General features: G+C 41.3%; 1 long non-coding RNA gene across 1 annotated transcript; it reads right to left on the bottom strand.

Annotated features, from left to right (window-relative positions):
* Positions 1 to 590: 590 nt before the first annotated feature.
* On the bottom strand, positions 591 to 13901 carry LOC122233644. Its single transcript, XR_006211293.1, has 3 exons — positions 13745 to 13901; positions 11495 to 11599; positions 591 to 808 (listed from the first exon to the last, which is right to left on the bottom strand). It is a non-coding gene; the product is annotated as an uncharacterized LOC122233644 (long non-coding RNA).
* Positions 13902 to 22600: the final 8699 nt, after the last annotated feature.

The following is a 22600-nucleotide window of genomic DNA, read 5'->3' as shown; positions in this document are numbered from 1 at the left end:
AAATGGTGTGTAACTAATATGGCCCCCGTCTTGGCGTGCCTGAGGTTAACAAATAGGGCCACTTTTTTTTTTTTAAAGTACCCATAACTTGGAGACTTAGAATCTTCATCCCTTAGATTCTAGAAATTACTTTTTTTTTTTTTCCAGCCTTGATCCCAGAGGAGGATGACTTAAATTAGAGCCCGCCAGCTGACTCACAGTGAAAATGTAGGGTGACTGGGGTGGCTGGGTGGCTCAGTCAGTTAAGTGTCCAACTTTGGCTCAGGTCATGGATCTCACAGTTGGTGGGTTTGAGACCCGAGTCGGGCTCTGTGCTGACAGCTCAAGGCCTGGAGCCTGCTTCAGATTCTGTGTCTCCCTCTCTCTGTTCCCCTCCCCTGCTAGTGTTCTCTCTCTCTCTCTCTCTCTCTCTCTCTGAAAAATAAATAAATAAACAAAAAAAATGTAGTGTGAGTAAAAATACTCTATGGTCTTAAGCCACTGAAATTTTTGATTTGTTTGTCACTGGGACATATTCTAATTTATTCTTTTTTTTTTTTTTTTTCCTCCTGAGTTTCCTTCCCAAAGGAATTTTTGGAAGTCACTGAGGATTGCTTACATTGTCCACAGATTCTGGCTGTTGCTTGCCACCTCTGCTGTGTTCTAAACAGCACTGCACCAGGACTCGGGAGTCACCTCTTGATATCTTGCAGGTTCTGCTGTTCTGCTTCTGCTTCTGTGGCATGCTTCTTCTGCTCCTCCCTCTTCTTCTTTTTCTTCTTCTTCACCACTTTCCTTCATGCCCCTTTGGTAGCTCTCCAAGATACAGCTAAAAGAAAGATGAAGACTTCAAAATATTTACTGAAGACTGAGGACAACAGTAAGGAAGTGGTGTCCAAAAAAAGAAAAGTTAAAACTGTATGCAGGGTATTGCTCTTAGGGTGTGAGAACATACAGCCTTCCACAAGGGATATCCTCCTAATGACTGTCTCTCTCCTCAGCTTCCTCCACTGTTAAAGTCACAATTTTATTTCCCACCAAGAAAAGGACCATTCACCATGTCCAATCCACTCCTGGACCCCATTATCAACATAAAATCATCTCCAGAAGTTCAGCTCTCCCTTCTTTAAGAGAATCTGCCAAATTATTAAACATAGCTGTTCAGTAACTCATCTCTTAGATGAGATGGACCAATTTGTAGAAAGACACAAATTATGCACTCTGACACAAGAAGAAACAGAAAATCTGAATAGACCTACAACAAGCAAAAAAAAAAAAAAAAAAAAAAAAAAGTTAAATTAGCAATAAAAATTTTTTCCACAAAGAAAAGCCTCTAGCTCATTTGGCTATACTGGTGAATTCTATTAACTATTTAAGGAAGAAATAATACCAATACCAACAAATTCTTAGAAAGTAGAGGAGGACAGAACACTCCCCAATTCATTTTTTCAGGCCAGTATTAGCCTGATACCAAAGCCAGGTTAAAAGCATCACAAGAGAAGAAAACTAGGCTCACAAATACAGATGCAAAAATCTTTGATAAATTATTAACAAAACAAATGCAGGAAACTATAAAAAGAATTATGCACCATAAACAAATGAGATGTATCCCAGAATGTAAGGTTGGTTTGACACAAAAAAATAATTAATGTAATACCTTATATAAATAGAAGAAAAGAGGGGGAAAAAAGACCATCCCAATGAAGCAGAAAAATCACTTGATAAATTCCAATACTCATTCATTATTAAAAACTTTTAACATACCAGCAATAGAAAGAAACCTATACAGAAACCTTATAGAAAGGACTTCTATAAAAACCTACAGCTAAGATATTCTTAATGTGAAAGTTCGAATGCTTTTTCCTAAGATTAGGAAGACAAAGATCCACTTCAACCATATGTGGTAGTTGGTTTTATATGTCAACTTGGCTGGGTCACAGAGTACCAAGATGAAACATTATTTTGGGGTGTGTCTGCCAGGGTCTTTCCAGAAGAAATTAGCATTTGAATTGGTGGACTCAGTGAAGTATATTGCATCCCCCCAACAAAGTGGGTGGGCATCATCTAATCTGTTAGGGACCTGAACAGAACAAAAAGTGGAGGATGTGAGAATTCATTTACTTCCTGCCTACCTGCTTGAGCTGGGACCTTAGTCTCCTGCCCTGGAGTTGGAATTGACACCATCAGCTCCTCTAGTCCTCAGGCCTTTGGACTCAGGAATTACATTTCTGGTTTTCCTGGGTTTCCATCTTGCAGATGGCAGATTGTGGGACTTCTCAACCTCCATAGTCATGTGAAGCAATTTTTCATAATAAATCATCTTTCTGTATCTACATCATCTATCTATATCATCTATCTCTCTTATCTGTATATCAGCTATCTATATATCTTCTTTCTATATGTACCCATACGTACATCCTATAGATTCTGCTTCTCTAGAGAACCTTGGCTCGCACATCGCTTCTATTTATTTTTTTAACAGTTTTATTAATAATTTATTTATTTTATAATTTACATCCAAGTTAGTTAGCATATGGTACAGCAATGATTTCAGGAATAGATTCTTTAATGCCCCTTACCCATTTAGTCCATCCCCCCCCCACTTCTATTTATTATTGTACTAGAGGTTCTAGCCAGTGCAACAAGGCAAGAAAAATCATGTAAGGGGCATGTTAAAGCATACAGATTGGAAAAGTAGAGATAAATTGTAAATATTTGTAGATGATGCACTCTTTTGTGTAGAAAACCACAAGGAACCTACAAAATCTGTTACAACTATTAAGTGAGCTTAGCACTGTCATAGGATTACAAGATGAGTGTGGAAAAATCAATTGTATTTCTATTTACTAGCAACCAACAGTCTGAAAATGAAATGAAGAAAACAAACATATTCATAATGGCATCAAAAGGAATAAAATCCCTAGGAATATTTAACAAAAGAAATGCAAGACTTATCTAATGAAAACATAACATTGATGAAAAAACTTTAAAAGATCTATATAAATGGAAAGATATACCATGCTTATGGAATAGAAGACTCCATATTGTGAGGATTGCATTTCTCCTCAAATTGATCTATACATTCAAAACAATCCCAGTCATAATCCCAACAAAGTTTGTTTGCTTGTTTGTTTTTATTTTAAAGATATTTTTAATGTTCATTTACTTTTGAGAGAGAGAGAGAGAGTGCAAGCAGGGGAGAGGAAGAGAGGGAGGGACAGCAGATCCAAAGTGGGCTCTTCACTGACAGCTGAGACTGATGTGGAGCTTGAACTCGAACCCACAAGATCATGACCTGAGCTGAAGTCAGACACTTAACTGACTGAGACACCCAGGTACCATTGTTTGTTTGTTTTTTTATAAATTGACAAGCCAATTCTAAATTATATGTGTAAATGAAAAGGACCTAGAATAGCCAAAATATATTTTTAAAAAGAACAAATTTCAAACTTAATGTAAAGCTACAGTAATCAGGCAATGTGGTATTGGCATAAGTATGGGCATGTAGATTAAAGAAATATAATAGTTCAGAAATAAGCCCACACATTTATGATAACTTAATAATTGATAAAGGTGCCAAGGCAACTCCATGTTGAAAAGATAATATTTTTAGCTCTCTGTGGTGCATGGTTGGACATACATATGCAAAAACAAAAAAGAGCCAAACCCAAGACCTTTACCACACACTATACATAAAAATTAACTCACTATGAATTATAGACCTAAACGTAAGAGCCAGATCTAGCCAAACCTGGAACAAAAGAGAGAAAAACCTTCATGATCTTGGGATAGACAAAGATTTCTTAGATTTCTTAGATACTAAAAACATGATCCATAAAAGAAAAAAAAACTGATTAATTAAATTCCATTAAAATGGAAAACTTGTTTTTTAAAGGATACCATTAAGAGAATGAAATGACAGCCAAGCCTGGGAGAGCTATTTATAAACCATTTGTCTGATTGAGGACTTGCTTCTAGTATAAAGAATTTTATAGTTCTATAATAAGATGATCTAACTTTAAAAACTAACAAAATATTGAAAAAGATATTTCACCAAGAAAAGTATCCATATGGATAATAGTCATTAGGTAATGCAAATTAAAATCAGGAGATATCACTTCACACTTTTTAGATTTGCTAGAGTAAAAAGAATTTTCAATATTGTGAGGACGTGGAGAAATTGGAACTGTTTAGAATATAAAATTGTATAGCCACTTTGGAAAATAGTCTGATAGTTTCTTAAAAAGTTAAACATAGACATACTATTTGACTCTGCAATTTCATTCCTAGGTATTGGCTCAAGGGAAATGAAAACATATGTCTACACAAAGACTTGTACATGAATGTTGATAATGACATTATTCATATTAGCCCCAAACTGGAAGCAATCAAATGTCCGGGCATCTGGTGAATAAATAATCAAATGGTGGTATATCCATGCATGGACATGGAATACCACTCAGCAGTGAAAAGGAACAGACTGCTCAGACTTGTGGCAACACGAATGAAAATCAAAAACATTACAATAAGTAAAAGAAGCCAGACACAAACGTTGCATATTGTGAATGATTCCATTTACCTGAAATTTCTAGAGAAGGCAAAATGATAGCGATGGAAAACAGATGGGAGTGAGAATGGGACTGACTGCACATGAGCATGAGGGAAATTTTTAGGGTGATGGAAATATTCTAACACTCAGTTGTGATGGTAGCATCACTATATACATTTACTAACACTTAGGGATTTTATGGCATCTGTGCTAGTGGGGCATAGTTTGTGGCACTGAACTCTTTGGCTTTAATAGAAGATTCTACCCAGCTGCTCCCCACCTCCCACCCCATTTGGGCCACCTATAAAGCCTCTGACTCTGCAGTGTCATAATGTCACATTGCTCATACTTTCATTAACATTGCTGGCCAGTGCCCTTCAAGGCAAAGAAAGGGAGGCTTCTCTCAGATTCCAACAAGCTGTTGTGGGACAATTTGGGTCTGTTTGGTCAGAGATGGTTTTACCAGCAGTTTAGTCTGAGATTTGTCTTCAGCATCTTTCACTATCTGATAGTGAGGTTCCTGACTTAATGGTTGACTAATGCCTCTACCTGATTGTATGTTTCCATGGACATACTTTAAAAAGAAACGGACATCTGCCAAGTGACTAGATTGGTGTAGAGGTGTTCCACATAGGGAGCATGTGAAGCCTGACACCACTCCAGAGAGCTGCTAGCAATGGTCCCAAATCCAGGTCGCCTCCAGGGGGCATTTGCACCTCCTCAGTTAAGTGTCACTCCCTCTGTTTCCTCGATTCTTTTCCCTTCTTAGACATATCTTGTGAACTATAGGATTAATCTCTTATTTTACCCACTTTTCCCTTCTATTTTCATTCCTTTGTCTGTTTCTCCTTCTATCCTGAGGATTTCCTGAATCGCCTCAACTTCCAACCTTCTTGATATTTTGAACTACAGAGGAATATATAGAAGGTTTTTTCTTTTTCCTTTTCATTGAATCCTCCTTGAGATATATATCAGCATTCAATGGAAACTTCTTCTGTATCTCAATTATTTCTAATGCAGCAAGAGGAACAATTATTAACATATGATCAATGTATTGACTAATTATCTTGGTGAAGAATGGAACAAAAGAAGAAAAAAGACTAGGAGTGAAAATACTTGTTAAACAACAACTGCATTCTCCCAAGCCGGAGGGAATGAATACTGAAACAAACATTAGCAACCTCTCAGAGGGGGAGGATTCAGGAACTCAAGAATGGGGAAGAGGAAAAAATAGCAATAACCACCATCAAAACAAGAAAGTCAGCACGTAGCATTTTGGGTGAGGGAAGAAGATGTGAGTAGTAAGATACGGGCTTAATGGCAGATTTCGTTTTAAGTTTGTGCAGTTTGAATGACCATGAGGACTTTAGGGAAGAGCTGTCTTATGGGCAACTGAAATGAAAATCTGAGTCATAAGAAGGGTATATGCTGACTCACTGGTGGATAAATCAAAAACACATAAACACATGAACAGAGCTTAATGAGGGAAAAGGGAAAAAGGGACAATAACAATAAAAGGATCGGAACACAGACGGCAAGAAATAACTGCAGGTGAGTGAAGAGGCTGTGAATTATCCTTTCAGTAAGCATGATGAGGAAAAGAAAGTGCATTGGTATAAAGCTCACTAGGATAGAAAAGTCAAAGAGCATTACACTAGAAAAAGGAGAACTTAGGGGTGCCTGAGTGGTTCAGTCGGTAAAGCGTCAGACTCTGGGTTTCCATTCAGGTCATGATCTCACAGTTCATGGGTTCAAGCACTGCATGGGGCTCTAGGCTGACAGTGTGGAGCTGACTTGGGAGAGGGAGCTCTCCCTTGGGGAGTCTCTCTCCCTCTCTCTCTCAAAACAAACAAACAAACAAACAAACAAACAAACATTTAAAAAAAAGAAAAAGGAGAACTCAATTGTATAAATAGTAGAGGAAAAGAAGCAATGAAGAGGGAGAGACTGAACATACAAAAAAGATAAAGAAGACTAAAAGGATGTTATAAAATCAAGGGCATAAACCAAAGACTTATTCTTACAAAGAAGCTTTTTCACCTCTTTCTTCCAAGAAAGATGAGTGAAGATAGGGTAAAGGTAGAGTGTGGGACATTTTCTGCAAGGTCTGTCTACATAAGCAATTGGATTGAAAAATGTCTCACAAAATTAATGCATCCATGTAACATATCATTATTAATCTATCAGTGAAGATTTAGAATAATGGTGGAGAAGTATTTATCCATTTGTTATCCAATCAGTGCACATGAAGATTCTTTGTAATATCTCTCCCTGGTCAGACCCAGGAACCATCTCTTTGTGCTTTTTACTGTCAAATGCACCATTCCTGGCCAATTTCTTACAATGCTATGGCTCTTCAGAACCTCTTGGTATTGAAACAATATAGCTATTCTTGCCTTTGTACTTCCCTGATACCACTGATTTAATGATGCTTGCATCATTATTCATAATGTAGCATCATCCATCATGCTGTCCATGAATACTGTTTTTAAATGGCTCTCTCAAAGGTTGTTATCATATTTTGTTGATGATAACCACAAATGCAAGTCTCACCCAGAGTATGAGGGAAAATGTGAATGATAACTCACTTTCTGGCCATGTTAAGTTTATCATTTGTAATTTTACAACATAAATGTAGAACAACAGGCCCTCCAACCATGTCTTCTCTTGAACTTTTTAGGCTGTGCTCACTGTATTTCTAGAACATGATCTCTTTCAGTATTCACTTCACCATTTCCTTCCATACACTACCACCAACAAGGAGAGGAGGAGAAGGACTTGTGGGCAAAGCTGGAAGGGCAGTCCCATTCATACAAAAATGTCCTTCACTTACCCCATCAACCCAGGAGAGTATGGTGTTACCACATTAATGGAAGACAAGAAAGGACCTTGATCAAAAGGACTCATTGGTCAGGTGGGGCAATAACCTCAGGAGCTCTCAGAGGAGACAGTTGTAGCCATCCCGAGAGCTGACTAGCATAGGGTGCCAAGCCTGTGGAGGGGACAGGGTGACTACCGTGGGTGCAGTGGTAGAAACACATAGGAAAAGAACACCTACCATCACCACCACCTTCAGGTTTATAGCCTGGAGGCAAAATCACAGTCAGAACACTGACGGGCAGGAGCCTACATGTGGGCTCATACAAGGGGCTCAAGGCCAATGGAATTTCATAACCCCATGTGCTCCAGTTGTCCACCATGCCTCTGTCAAGGCAAGTGACTGGAAATAAAGGTTGGAGTAAAAGATGCTACAACCCTCTCATTATTTTCCCCAGCACCATAATATAAATCCCTTGCCTTATATGAGGCATTATATAGACAGCATTTATTCTTTTTTTTTTTAATGAAAACATTAAAAACAAGCCAGGACTATTTCTAAACAAAGAGGGAGTTTTGATAGGAAATTTGCAGCTTGACATCTCCTGTCTTTTGCAGAAATGCAATTATGTCTAACAGGTGCTACACTGATCTTCTACCTTAAGAACCAGAGACAATAATCAAAGTCTGCTAATGCCACCTATCTCCCAGAGAAAAGGAAGCATGGCCGAAAGTAGGGTCAAGGGGTTTTCAACTCTATATGGGGATCTTTCCCAAGGCTCCTCATAAAAGGTATGCAAAGACAATGTAAGATATTCCTACAAGTTGGCAGATTTTGCTAAGAGTTGTTTTAACAGAGGAAGTAGGATGAGTAAAAATAATGCTTCCCTGGAGGGGTGACATACTAAGGTTTGAGCAAAACTAGAGTTTCAGGGAGTGGAAAGACAGAAAAGCATTAACAGGGATTGACCATAAGCAGAGATCTGATTGGCAGAACCATTTCTAAACCACGTCCAGCATCAGACCTTAAACATTTTTAAAAATAAGTTTCCAGGGGTGCCTGGGTGGCTCAGTTGGTTGAGCTTCCAACTTCAGCTCAGGTCATGATCTCACAGCTCATGGGTTTGAGCCCGGCATCGGGCTCTGTTCTGATAGCTCGGAGCCTGGAGCCTGCTTCAGATTCTGTGTCTCCCTCTCTCTCTGCCCCTAACCCACTCGCATTCTGTCTCTGTCTTTCTCAAAAATAAATTAAAAAAACATTAAAAAAATATTTAAAAATAAGTTTCCATCCTAAATCTCTGCAGTGCATAGGTATAACTTTCACATTCATGAAAACAAGTTATATACAGCACACAAGAAAGCAGATCATATCTAGGTAAGTGGCAAAGCTAAGCTCTAGTCAACTCTGTCAGTAATTTAGTATCTGATAATGTTCCTAAATTAAGAATCAAATTTTTTGAACAAATATTCAGGGCTATCATCATAAATATAGAGTCATGTCAAAATGATTTATTCATTAAGGCAAACATTAATGTCACACACAACAAAGCATTTGTTAGGAATGGAGAGTCTTTGTCTACTCTGTGCTAAGAGCACATCCACCTTAGAAGTACATGCTGTTTGGGCAGGAAAGAGAAAATCCTGCACACACTCATTCATGGTCTTGGTTTTAAATTGCTTTCTTCCTCATTCTTGTCACCTGGATCCATCAAACTTTCAAGCCCTTAGGCCATGGACATTTCTTCTTTCTTTCCTCCACCTCACTTGACATGACTGTTGGCGCTATTCAATTATCTGGGTAAGACCATTAGTTCTCCTTAAGACAGTAACTACTTCTGGCTATGCCAGCTAAACATGCCTTCAAGGTCAGCCTAGAACAGTTCTGCCTCGATGCTGGCCAGTGTGAGCAGCACTGCCACTGGGCTCACCTAGGAATAAGAGCAGGTCTCAACAGGAATCAATATACCTTCTGTTTGAAGAAACTATCCCTTGGGAAATGTAAGTGGGAAAATAATTTATATAAAAAATACTGCTCTGATAAACAAAGACAATAACAAAAATATTCCTTGGGTGGGACTAGCCTGGGCAGTGTGGGACTTTTTCTAAAGTCCTTTCTAGCAGAGTTAATTTAAAAGCCACCTGGTTGGTGTTGGAGAGGTCACACCAGCAAACACCTATCCAGGCTCAGGCCTCCTTCTACAGGATGCTGCTCAGTCTACAGCCTTGGTGCCTACATAGCCACAATTGGATGACATCACCCTGACTCTCTTGGCCATGGTTGATTGGGCAAAGACTGAGCATCCCATCCCATCTGAGGTGGCCACATTCGGAGGTTGGCCTGGCACCAAAAGATAGGCTGAATGTATTCATATCCTACGGCTTCTTTAACAACTTACCATAAACTGAGTTTCTTAAAATAATAGGTAGTTATTCTCTTGCTGTTCTGACGCTGGATGTCTGAAATCAAACTCCAAAGGCTGTAGGGAAGATTCCTCCCTTGCCTCTTGTAATTTCTGATGGTTGCCAACAACCCTTGCTCCTTTGGCTTCTAGATGCATCACTCTGGTCCCTGCCTCTGTTGTCACATGGTGTTCCCCCTGTGTGCCTTTTTTTCCTGTGTCCAAATATGACCTGTTCTTGTAAGGACCCCAGTCATACTGGATTTAGGGCCCACCATAATCAGTATGACCTCTTAACTTGATTATATCTGCAAAGATCCTATTTCCAAATAAGGTGACATTCACAAGTACTGGGGTTAGGACCTGAGTATATCCTTTTGGGGGACACAGTTCAATCCCCAAACACTGAGTCAATCAAAGTCCTTGCCTTGGGACTATGAATGAAGAGACACATGGAACTAACCAGCAGGTAGTGGAGTTCACAGCAAAACGATGTGGTGAGCTGGAATCAGGGCCAAGATAACTGAAAGCCATGTGCAAGCAGGAGTTATCTGGGAGCAGAAAAGCTGGGTGAAAGCCAAGGAAGCTGGAAGGAGAGAGAGGAGCCTGGAGCCGCCACAGGGATGGAAGTGGCACTCCCAGGGTGGTCAAGGTGGCCCTGAAGTTGCACTACATTCTTGACTTTTAACTCCAGAACCTCTCTGGCTGCATATTAACCACCCCCTGTTCTTAAGGTAGCCATTTTAACAATTTGTTCCATGAAACTGTAAGAGTTAAGATAAAAGAGTCCAAGGCTAATCTTCTTTTTAGTGGTAAGAAAACAAGCCCAGAGAGATGTGGTAAGGCCTTCTAAGGTCAGTTCCTCCAGATGCTTCAGATTCCTGGGGGTTGGGGGAGGGCTGGCAGCCAGGCAAAGGAAGGCTTTCCTTGAGCACTTCTCTGGAAGAGTAATAGTTACCCACAGGCTACCAGAAACAAGTTATTTGTCTTCTAAGATAACCCAGGCCTGCCCAGGAGGCACAATAGTGGCACAATGGCTGCCTTTCTATTTCTATCCTGGATTCCTGGCCAATCCCAGGGCAATAGGCTAGGATGTGCTGCCTGCTGTTTGCCTTGACCATCAATCTCCCAAACGGAGAAGCTGGCACAGGGCCTGGAATAAGCCAGAAATGACTTGGTCAATTGCCCTTTTCACTTTCAACCTGGGATTCCCCAGACCCAGTCTCTCTTGTGGCTGGCGCAGAACAGACCAATGCATAATTTCCTATCACTAGTGGAAACACAATGATCAGAGCCTGAGAGAGAGAGAGAGAGAGAGAGAGAGAGAAGAGAAGAAGCAGTTTATTCTGGGATTATACTATGCTCTACCCACTTGTTCCCAGCTTTCTGCTACCCCCAACAAAAAATTCTGTGTAAGTGCAAAATAACTTGTCATTCCAGAAAGAATAGAATATATACTTATTAAGAATTTCCTTATAAAGCTTTCAACTGAATATCAGAATGACTGATAAATTCATTTTCATTTAAATTTACATACCAGTTAAGAGAAATCCAATTTGGAAGTCAGGTGGCTCCAGTTCTGTTGCTCTGATGAGCCAGGGAGTTCTGACCAAGTCTTTGAGCTGGCAAGTGAGAATGTGATGTAGGAGATCTTGGCGGCCTCTCATTCATTTACTGATCTGCCTCCCCCAGGACTGACCTGGCTGTGACTCTTATACCCAGAGGTTACAGGGGAGCAAGGGAAACTTACTGGATTTCAGGGCAGACCATCTTCGGGAATGTAAAGGAATCTGCTGCAGATAATCTCATTTAATCTTCAGAACCACATCAAGAAATAGGCTTGCCAACTGAGGAACTAGAGAATCAGAGAGATTACTGCAATTTCTGGTACTTGAATTTCTGGTTGAGCAGGAAATACTGGGAGATAAATTATACTCTGAACCTTTTGTTTGTATCAGCCTTTTTCCTTGGGAAGGGGCCAGCAAATTAAAGGAGGTAGTGCAACCTTGAGATACAAAAAGTTAGGTGTCAGTCACAAAATATTTACCAACAGTTTATATTCAAGTCGGAATGTTTATGTGAAGACATTACATCAAAAAAGCCAGATGTGAAATGACAAATATAACATCATCTCTCATAACCCTTCCTAAAGTAGCAAACCTAAGCAAACAAAAATAGAATTGCCTTTCCAAATGTGGAGATAAGTACACCAAAAGTTTAAACAGGGATATGTGCAATCTTTCTGGCTTTTCTATGTTTTCCTATTTTTCTACGATAAACAATTAGTATCTATTTCTATAACGGAAAAAAAAAAAAGCACATTGTAATTATCTTAAGGGACCAATCACCCAGAGTTGTGGTTTTAGACTATGGTGTCTTGGGCTGGATCAAGGCCACCAGAGGTCAATATGCTGACTCATCCTCCACTGCTAGAGTCCAAGGGGCTGAGGGTGCAGGGACCATCTCCAGTCCTCCTCATTGCTAGCCCCCAGAAAATGGAGGCACCACTGTTACTTACTTGGTGGAGAACAAGGAAGTGGATGGGAGGTTGTTGCTCCCTTTCCAGGCATCCAACCATAAGAAATACTGGCTTTGTCACAGGCACTGTGAGCACAATGACAAATAGGTCCAGATCACTGCTCTCAAGGGGCCACAATCTCATGAAGGACACAGTTTCAGAGTGGCATGATAAGAGCCGGTGGCAATGTGCACAAGATGTCACACACATGTGTGCACATGGCAACTGCCAGGAAACCACACTTTGGTGTGGAGAGGGCTTCCCAGAACAGGGGCGATCTGGCATGGCTGTGTGCATACCGTCACTCTGACACCTTGGAACAACTTGCAAGATGATGGTCGATCTGGGCACACAGTGCTGCTCATCCAAATTGCCCAGCTCCCTCAACACCTGAAGGGCAAAGCTGCTCACGATGAGTAGATAAGGGCTTTGGTGTGGCTGAAGGGTGAAGGAAACAGCAGCAAACCCCAGGCTGAAGGAACCACGTGTGCAGGGGAGGAACCACGTGGGCCCGTGGAGTCTATTTAAGGAAACTGAGAGTAGTCTGTGTGGTTAGAACTTGACAGGATTACATTCAGAAGGCTCTAAGAAGCCTCTGACGGGTTCAAACCAGAGTGACATTAAGGTCAGATTTGACTCTTTTAGGAAGATCGCTATAAGGACAATGTATGGAATGAATGGGAGCCAGGAGATCAGGGAAGATAAGGCTTGTGGTAATTATTAAGGCACACAGAGTGTGAATTTCACCTTGGCAAAGGAGCCAGGCTTTGTTTTCTTGTCACCATTCCACCATAAGTGTCCCAGAACTCTACCTCCAATCCAGGGTTCATGAGCAGTGGGTTTTGTGATATGTGCATGATGAAGTTTTGGGATGATGGGGGTTCGTGGAGTTCGGAGATGACAGCCAAGCAAATTCTTTGGTGCAAAAAGGTGATTTTATTAAGGCACAGGGACAGGACCCGTGGGCAGAAAGAGCTGCACTGGGGTTGTGAGGGGGGTGACAATTTTATGGGGGGGGGGAGATAAAATCAAGAGGGAGTTTCCAAAGAGACTTTCACATGCTAAAGACTTAACTGGAGGCCTAGCTATTGTCAAGCTAAGGTTGTTTTTCCCTGTAGCAAAAGCATTAACATTAAGACTGTAGGGAGTTACGGGCCATTGATTTGACTTTTTCTGGTAAACTGATGGAGACTCTTACCAGTTTAAGCACTTTTTTTTTTTTTTTTTTTGTCCTTTCTTGTTTTTGGGTAGCTGGGAGTGTCCAAGGAATATCATATATGTCCCACCTGGTGAGGGGCTGCTATTAGCCTGCCCTTTGCCCTCAGCTTGCCCCATACTCCATCATGTGTGTGTGTGGTGTGTGTTGGGGGGCGGCAGGGATTAGCGTGGGAGGTGTGTGTGTTACATGTGGTGTGCGTGTCTGTGTGTGTACCAGGCAGGGTTTCCGGCACGGATGAGGCTCAGCCTATAGAGGCCGCTTACCATGCAGTGGCCGTTGGCTCGTGCTGAGTCTGCCTCTGCACCCTGTCTCCGGCTCCACCTTCCAGGGTTGAGGTTTCTCTACTCCGCATTCTCCAGTCCCCATTCTCATTCATCTAGTCTGTGTAAGAAAAACAGTCGGTCAGTGTGTGCCTCAGTCTCTCAGAAGCATTGGAGGTCAGACGGTGAATGCTGAGTAAAGAGGAGGAAGCCGTGTGGGGGAAGCCCTTTGTGATGGTGGCCACTGAGTGGGGCCCCGCCCAAAAGACACATCGAAGTCCCAACCCTAGTACCTGTGAATGTGATCTGATTTGGAAATAGGGCCTTTGCAGACATAATTAAGGGAAGGATCTCAGAATGAGATAGTTTTGGATTTCGATAGTGGGTCCAAATCCAACGACTGGTGCCTTTATAAGAGCAAGAAGAAGGAGATTTGAGACAGAGACACACAGAGAAGGCCATGGGAAGATGGAAACAGAGGTTGGAATGATGCATCTACCAGCCACGGAAGGCCAAAAATTGTCAGAGCCAATAGCAGCTAGGGGAGAGGCATGGGGTGCTCTCCTCAGAGCCTCGAGAAGGAGCCAAACCTGAGGACATCTTGATTGTGGCCTCTGGCCTCTAAGACTGTGAGACAATGAAGTTCTGTTGTTTACGGCCACCAACTCTGTGGTCATTTGTTTCTGTAGACCTAGGACACAAATATAGTGACATGTGAGAAACAGTTTGGTGAGAGCAGAGGAAGGGATACACATTGTCGCTCAGATTACTGCTTAGAGAGATCAGCCCCCACACAGGCAAGAGACAAGGGGGTCTAAAGCTAAGGAAGGCAGTGAGAATGGAGGCAAAGTAGAGAGATGTAAGAAATATGCATTTTCTGTATTTAAAGACAGACTCTTCCCACTTAGACTCTGAGATACAGCTCCTTGTCAGTCACAGAGCACAGTGCTGCTTTTCTCTCCCCAGCCACTTAAAATGCTCACTACATAGACGGAATTACTAACAATGGTATCTGAAAATGGAGAATGTAAACTGCAACAGTGTGTTAAAATGGACTCTTCTTTTCACCTTGAAACCTGGCAGAGGCTCTGATTGTGGAGGACAAAACAGGAAGTGCCAAGTACCTCCTCATTCCAAAGAAAGGTAATGGATTGCCCACACACAGCTGGTGAAGACATTGTGAAATGGTTTAACCAGCATTGCCACCTCCAGACTATAAAAGAGAAGGTGAGGGTCACTGGGAGGTTGGAGAGCCTCCTGGGAGGATTTTCTTGCTGAAAAGTATCGTGTTCCTTACAACAGGGTGTGGTGTTGGGTGGAGAGGGTATTTCCAACTCAAAGCTAATGAGAAGAGCTTAGAGAAAACCACATTTGGAGAGCTTGAACTTTGTTGCCTGACTGTCCCAACTCTGCCTTGCCTGGCAGCAGCACAGGAAAAGGGGAAGTTGCCTGTGAACCGCCAACACTCTCAGTGTGGCAGGGTGAGAATGACTCAGGGTGTCCAGTGGCCAGGCACACGGGGAGGCAGCCGGATGGAGTCACTTTGAGAAGAACCCCTGTCCAAAGAGGCCACCTGGTGGGAGACTGAGGCCTGAGGAGTGATTCCAATAACTGAATGAACCTCTCTCTGGGAACCTGGAGCTGAGTGGGGACTCACCCAAACAGACACCCGGAAAAGGTATTACCTGCGATAGGGGATCTTGGAAACCCTGAGGGAGTGCCAGTGAGATAGGGTTGGCTCCAGTTTTTTATCATGCCCCGGGGACACCTCCAGAGATTGCAGCTGCACCTCTCAAGTTAAACGTTTTGTGCCTATTTCCTCCAATGCCAATCTTCGGGTGCTTTATCCCCAGAGGTACCCAAAACGGTGCCAGTGGTGGGAAGGAGGTAGAACAAACACTCAAGAAGAATCTTAAAGTGAAATTAACCTCTCCAGCACATTTCACAGCATCGAGTAGAGACCTGAGACCTGATGCAGGCAAGGGGAAAGGGACTGGTAGGGACTTTGAGTTTCACTATTACCCTGGATTGGACTTTCTTTTTCTTTCTTCTTAGACAGTTTTTAGTTGTGTCTTTATTCACCTGAGTTCATTAAAAATGTAGTTGTTTTAAAGATCCTATAAATAGAGTAACTATCCACTAATGCAGGATGTAGGTCACCCTTCTCAGCATGGTATTTTTCTTAAGGCAATATTTCTTACTGGATTCTTATTGCTCATACAGTAGTTATAAGAAGGCCAGATATAAGGATGTATACAATCTAAATAAGACAAGCTGATTAAGAATGTACCTAAAGTAAAAAATACACATACTAAATGTTAGCCATGTGGACAGATACATGGGGTAGGAAGAATATGTGACAGGAGGTTGGGGGGTCCCTATAGGATCTGTCAAGGGCTCATACACAGCGATATTGCCCTTTCCCTCCATTACAGTAAATAACTGTCACTAAGAGATGCGAGTACTCTACACACACCTAAACACACAAGCATGAGTTTTGACCTGCTACGGATACAGTCTAATGGGACAATATTGTGAATTTTCTGTGAGACTCCCATGAAGAGTCCAGTGAATCCCAAGCAAAGAGCAGGAAGCATCAAGTTGTTTATTTACATTGAACCTAAAGGTTGTTTGGCTCTTGACGTTAACCTAAAGAGCATATGTCTCTTTTTGCAATGTTTACTTCGCAGTTGACATGCAGTTAGAATGGGGGATTCTGGTGGTCATTTCATCTAATGGTGATAACTGAAGTGCTCTGAAAAATGTGACAATTTTAATAACATATTTTACTCAGTCGCTTAACATATAACATGAATCGTGTAGAGCTTTAACCCAAAAAGTAGATAGGAGTGCATCTGAACTGTAATACTTTTTTTGGTTTTGGTAATCTATAGTTTCTACCACTAACAAAACTGACCAAACTGCTTGTTTACTTACCAAATTAGGCACTAGTCTGAGTTTCTAGAAAAATCCAAAAGCAGAAGAACTGCTACTCCCTTTTCCTCTGGGACTTTTTAGAAGCTAGACCAAAATTACAAATTTTTCAAGATTTCTATTAAGCAGTGTTATTGTTGTTGTTGCTTGTTTTCTGTGTGTAATCATTCAGAGAACAAACAAGATAAGAACTTGTTAACACTGCAAGAAAGTTAACTTTTGGTTAACTACCTATAAGGAATCAGGAACCTTGTATGGCCATTCAAAGTCAGGATTTTTTTATTATTATTATACATCTCTACGTATCTTTCTTTGTGCAAACTACCATGGCAAAGAAGTTTGGGGGGTTATGCTTGACTAGTTAAATTTTAAAAAATCCTCTTGTGGAGATTTCTCTGGTTGAATAGAAGCCCTTCTACGAAGTCAGCATGTTCTGTGAGCCTAAAGACAATGTCCCTGTGAATGCCTTTAAGCTACTGCTTGCAGTGCATATTCCTATTGGGGGAAAAAAGAGCATTAAAGTAACTCCAACTTCAATTTTATTGGCCACTTAATATGCGAAGTATTTTATTTTTAAACTTAAAAAATATTTTTTAAATATCTATTTTGAGAGAGAGAGTGCTCACAAGTGGGGGAAGGGTACAGAGAGTGAAAGAGAGAATCCCAAATCTGCACTAACAGTGCAGAGCCTGATGCAGGGCTCGATCCCACAAACTGTGAGATTATGACCTGAGCCAATAACAAGAGCCAGCCACTTAACAGACTGAGCCACCCAGGTTCCCCTAAACTTTTAAAACTTAAAAACAAGAGAGCCTAGGCTAACTAATGTAGTTTATCCAAAGCTGAATGTGGCTATTTGGAACTCAATTTTTTGGCTTGAAATACCAAAGCAACTTCCTAAAACTCTTAGGTAGGAATACCACACTTTGATAACCTGTGATTAGGTGAATTGATCAGTCACAGTTGGTAGCCTCCCTGTTATCCTTGGCAAGGGTTTAAAACATTCTAGAATAGATGCATTTTGCTAGTCTTACATGAGCCTTTTCATTCTGAATGTTTCCTGAGAGGCATATACTACATATAGGAAGGCTTCTTTATCCTTCTCACTTTGGTATGCTTCAGAACCCAAGTGGAAATTCTTCCCACTTAATATCTATTACCAGAAGGAAGTGGTTTGATTAACATTCAGCTGCATGCCCTTTGACTTATTCTGATTTATCACTCATGTTGACATGATCTAGTCTGTGGTGCTTGGTTTTATCCAGTCTAGGAAGCTGCTTCTCATCCTTGTATTATTCTTAGTACCCCTGGGACTTTGGTAGGATGCTGCTCTTGGATCAGTCCATCACCTTCTACTCTCTGTTGGAAGGTATGGGGTTGCTTGAAAGTCTTTTCCCACTGTGGGTTGGGGGGAGGGGTGGGAGGGTGAGTGGAGACAGCAACTTCCATTGTGTCTCCCTAGCCCTGCAGCTGGGTCAGTCAGGCTGGACGTTTATTATGTGATAGTCACCAGAAAGATGACAGAACTTGCCTGAGATTTCATCCAGAGCTGGCCTAGAATGGATTCACAGGGTAGGTTGGGGGGGACAGGTGAGAAGGAAAAATGTTGCACTCTGCTTATACCTACCAAGTCCAGCTCATTCAATAAACCAGCTGCTATGGGATTAAGAGGATCCGGGGACTGATTGGTCACCTATCATACAAGATGGGTCTCTCTGTGGTTACCTCTTATCTCATGTCAGGGTTCAGGATAAATTCCACAATGCCACATGGCATGGGTTAGGGAGAGGTGTTACTGGGAGGTGGGGGGAGAATTACTATCGTGCATCATCAAGGGAAGGGGAGGAAGCTTCCATTCTGTTATCACCCCACAGGGAGAAGTTGTAGGCAGAGTGCTCTATTCCGCATGTGATGGAGAGAATTGCCCCTGGTTGCAGCAGGGGGCGGAGATGTTTTCCTCAATGATGCTGGGTCTCTGGTTGGATCTCATAGTTAAACTGACAAAGACAGATTAATGGGAAAAAAGCACACAAATTTATCTAAGTTTTATTAACACAGGAGCCTTCATAAGAAACTGAAGACCTGGGGTGCTTGGGTGGCTCAGTCGGTTAAATATCTGACTTGTCTCAGGTCATGATCTCATGGTTCATGAGTTCCCTGTGTCAGGCTCTGTGCTGACAGCTCAGAGCCTGAAGCCTGCTTCACATTCTGTGTCTCCCTCTCTCTCTGCCCCTCCCCCACTCATGCTCTGCGTCTCTCTCTCTCTCTCTCAAAAATAAATAAACATTTAAAAACAAAAAAAAAAAGAAAGAAACTGAAGACCCACAGAAACAACTAGACCTGAGGATTTTTATTCTAGGTTTGATGAAGAGTAGGCAGTCGTGAAGAAATATGGTAGATGGATGAGTGAGGTAAGTGTAGTTAACATGGAGAAACTTAGCATGGCCTGTTTGTTAGGATACTTCTCAAAGTTCCTTGTTCTTCAGAGATAAGGATGTTCCTTTCCTCCAGGTATTGGGTGGGCACCTCCCACAAGAGGGTTTGATGCTGCTTCTGGGGTAAAGGGAGGATAGGGGAGGTCAGAATGACCTTCCTGCTTCTGCCATTTTCTCAAATTCCTTTGGTTTAAAATACACAATATGTCAAGGTGTCATATTTTGGGGTAGTGAGTCCTGAACCCCATCAATGCCTATCCTTTGTATTGGGCCGATGTGAGGAAACAGCCTGCTACAGGGTGATGGGGAAATACATTGCTGGAGGCTATTGTTTGCAGAACTTGTCTGGGAATGTCAGCTGTCCCTCATGGGAAACCTTGGGCCCATGGGAAGCTGCAGGGAGTGGTCAGGAGATAGGAGAAGGGGCCTGCCCCCTTGAGCAGGCGGTGTGAGGGCAGCCTCTTCTACTGAGAAGGAGATGGCCCGGCTGGCACACTGTCTTGGCAACCAAGAATGAGCATGTGATCATTTCCGGCTCTTCTGACCATTGCACCACAGTGCAGGGGTGAGAAAGAAGGCAGAAGCAGGGGTGAATCCTGGCTTTCTGGCCTGGACAATTGGACATCTAAAGGAGGAGGAGGAAGCGGGTGGGCAGAAAGAAGACAGGGAGGAAGAGGGACGTTTGAGGAAAAGACTTAAAGGTATTTATATAAAAAAGCATCCACTATATCCTTGGTGCATGGACAAAAGAATATATGTTGAATACCCAAACTAGTAAGCCTACCAAGTTTAAATCCTTTCCTTAGCTTTTTTTCTGCTATGGTGGGTTAGAGGACAAATATCTCCACAGATATTTATTTAAGAGAATAAAAACAAATTCTGGTCTTTTACTCCCATCTCACACCCAGAGTAATAGAAAAGGAAACAAAATTTTCACTACTCATCACATTTTTATTTATTTTATTTGAGAGAGGGAGAGAGAGGGAGGGAGAGGGAGAGAATCTTAAACAGGCTCCATGTTCAGTGCCAATGAGGGGCTCGATCCCACAACTGGGAGGTCATGACCTGAGCCAAAATCAAGAGTCAGATGTTCAACCAGGTGAGCCACCAGGCACCCCAGTACCCATCACAGTTTTAACTTTGAAATGGTGAGTAAGTTAGAGCATCTGACCCTTCTGCAAGTCAGGGCAATGAGGTGGGTTATGGTGCTAGGAACCTCCATCTAGAAATGACCGGAGGACACAGGTATTAATTGAGGCATTTTATATATATATATAAGAAAGGATTGAAAATAACAAAAATGATTATCAAAAGAGTATTCATTACAATAAATCCTGTTACACAATTCACTAGAATATAATGCAGGTATAGAGACAGTATTTTTCAATGTGCCAATACTTAATGACATCCCCAATTCATTGTTAGGTAAAAAAGAAAAAATAAAATAAATAAAATAAAATAAAATAAAATAAAATAAAATAAAATAAAATGCCAAATAGTATCTCTACTATGCTATCATTTGTGTAAAAGAATGGTGGTGGTAAATGTATATGTATATATGGCCTTGTACAAGCATATAGTATTTCTGGAAAGATATGCAGGAAACTAGTTATGTTGGTTGTCTTTAGGAAGAGGCACTAGGTGGCTGGGAACAGAGGTGAGAGAGGTATTTCACTGAAATACAATTCATGTCTTTTGAACCATGTGAATGTATTATGTGTTCTGAAAAATAAAAATGTGGCAAGAGCAGCATGTAAAACCTTGGGTTTACTATCTCTTTCAGACAGTCTTTCTGCATTTGCTCATTGCCTTTTACCAAAATTTCTGTTATATCATTTTTCTGGATTCTTTTTTTGCAAAGCAGTAGAGTATACTTCTGTTTTTTCCAAGAGTGTGGGTTTGGAGTCAGACAAACACAGTTTGAAAGTTGGCTCCACCACCACCTATGTAGCTGTGGGAATTTAGGCCACCTGCTTTACCAGAATCTCAGGTTCATTGTTTACAAAATGCTCACAACATGGAAGCTAGCTTTCCCCAGAGTGAGTGATCCAAAAGAGAGCAAGGAGTAAGTGCCTTTATGATCTACACTGCAGTCAACACACCATGGCTTCTGCCTTTTGTCATTTCTTAGAAGCCAGTCACCAATCTAGCCCATAGTCAAGAGGTGGGAAATTAGGTTCCACGTCTTGGAGGGAAATAGCAAAGAATCTGTGGACATATTTTTAAGCCACCACAGAAGAGTAACTATATAATTTATCATTCAAACTCAGGCATTTTTAAGAGTGAAAGATGGTGTTATTAATAATCAAGGCTGGATAGAAAGTATAAACTGGGACTCTCCTGGGCAAACCAGGATGTATGGTCACTTAGCTACTGGTCTTCCCATAACCTCTCGTGAAGATAAATCTCAGACCGAGACACATGTGCAAACATGTATTACAAATTGACTCACAAACACTCATACTTCTTGCTCTGGAAGCTTGGTGAAATTCTAGCTCCCTGATCATTTAAGAACTCCAGCGAACGTTTTGCCTGAAAGGCTGATTCCTAGGAAAAATGAGAACACATTCTGACTGAAGATCAGCTAACTTTCTGATTAGGTCAGATAAGAGAATCTTCTGTTAAGAGAATGAATGCATGACAGAATCCTAAATCTAGAAGTTTTCCCCCAAGGTGCTAGGCGGCCAGGTTCCTCAGGTGCCACATCTTTCATTTCACTATTATGCTAGCCTTTAAATCCTCTTACGTGCAGATTCAGACAGCGGTTTTTGAAGGTCTTGCAGAAATGTCATCCAGAGTACAGCATCTTTCAAGTGCTATCCACTTTTCAAGTATGGATTTGTGATTAGAATAGTTCAGGTGTTAACAAACATCTCCTTGTGTATAGATTAAAACTAATTTAAACAGACACCTACACATCACACTACCTATGCTGAAGGACTTAAGGTAAATTTCACACGGTGTAAAAACTCAGTAACTGGGTTCCTAAGCAACCTTCAGTTTTTAACAATTCCATTAAAAACTATCGTTTCAAGGGGGAAATGGAAGTTACAGTCTAGAGAGATTTAGACTAGTAGTAACAGATGTTTTTCCTACAGAAATTTACCTGATAAAGTATTTTCTATATAATAGAAACAGAGTACATCCAGTACTGAATTACCTCCGGTTTCTCTTGAGAATTACTGCCTCTACTTTTACTACTACAGCAGCAATATTAGCACCTTTGTCATTTTCTATTATGAATAAAACTTTAAACCACTGTTTTCCAGCCCTCCTCCAACTCTTATTTTCTGCATGATATCATCATGATAGCAGCATTTGCCCTACCTTGTCAATGATGTCATAGTCACCCCACATTGTTGAAACCTGGTACTGAGGGAGAAACACCTTTCAAACACTTTTTCTGATGTTCAAGTGTGCCAGAATTTGGTTCTGCACTATCTTATAGAAAAATAATATTAGCCACATGTGTAAGTTGAAATTTTCTAGT

The sequence above is a fragment of the Panthera tigris genome, chromosome A2 (assembly GCF_018350195.1).
Source record: "Panthera tigris isolate Pti1 chromosome A2, P.tigris_Pti1_mat1.1, whole genome shotgun sequence".
Taxonomy (NCBI): Eukaryota; Metazoa; Chordata; class Mammalia; order Carnivora; family Felidae; genus Panthera; species Panthera tigris.
The sequence above is the reverse complement of the archived record's forward strand: the minus strand, read 5'-3'. Positions and strand labels throughout refer to the sequence as shown.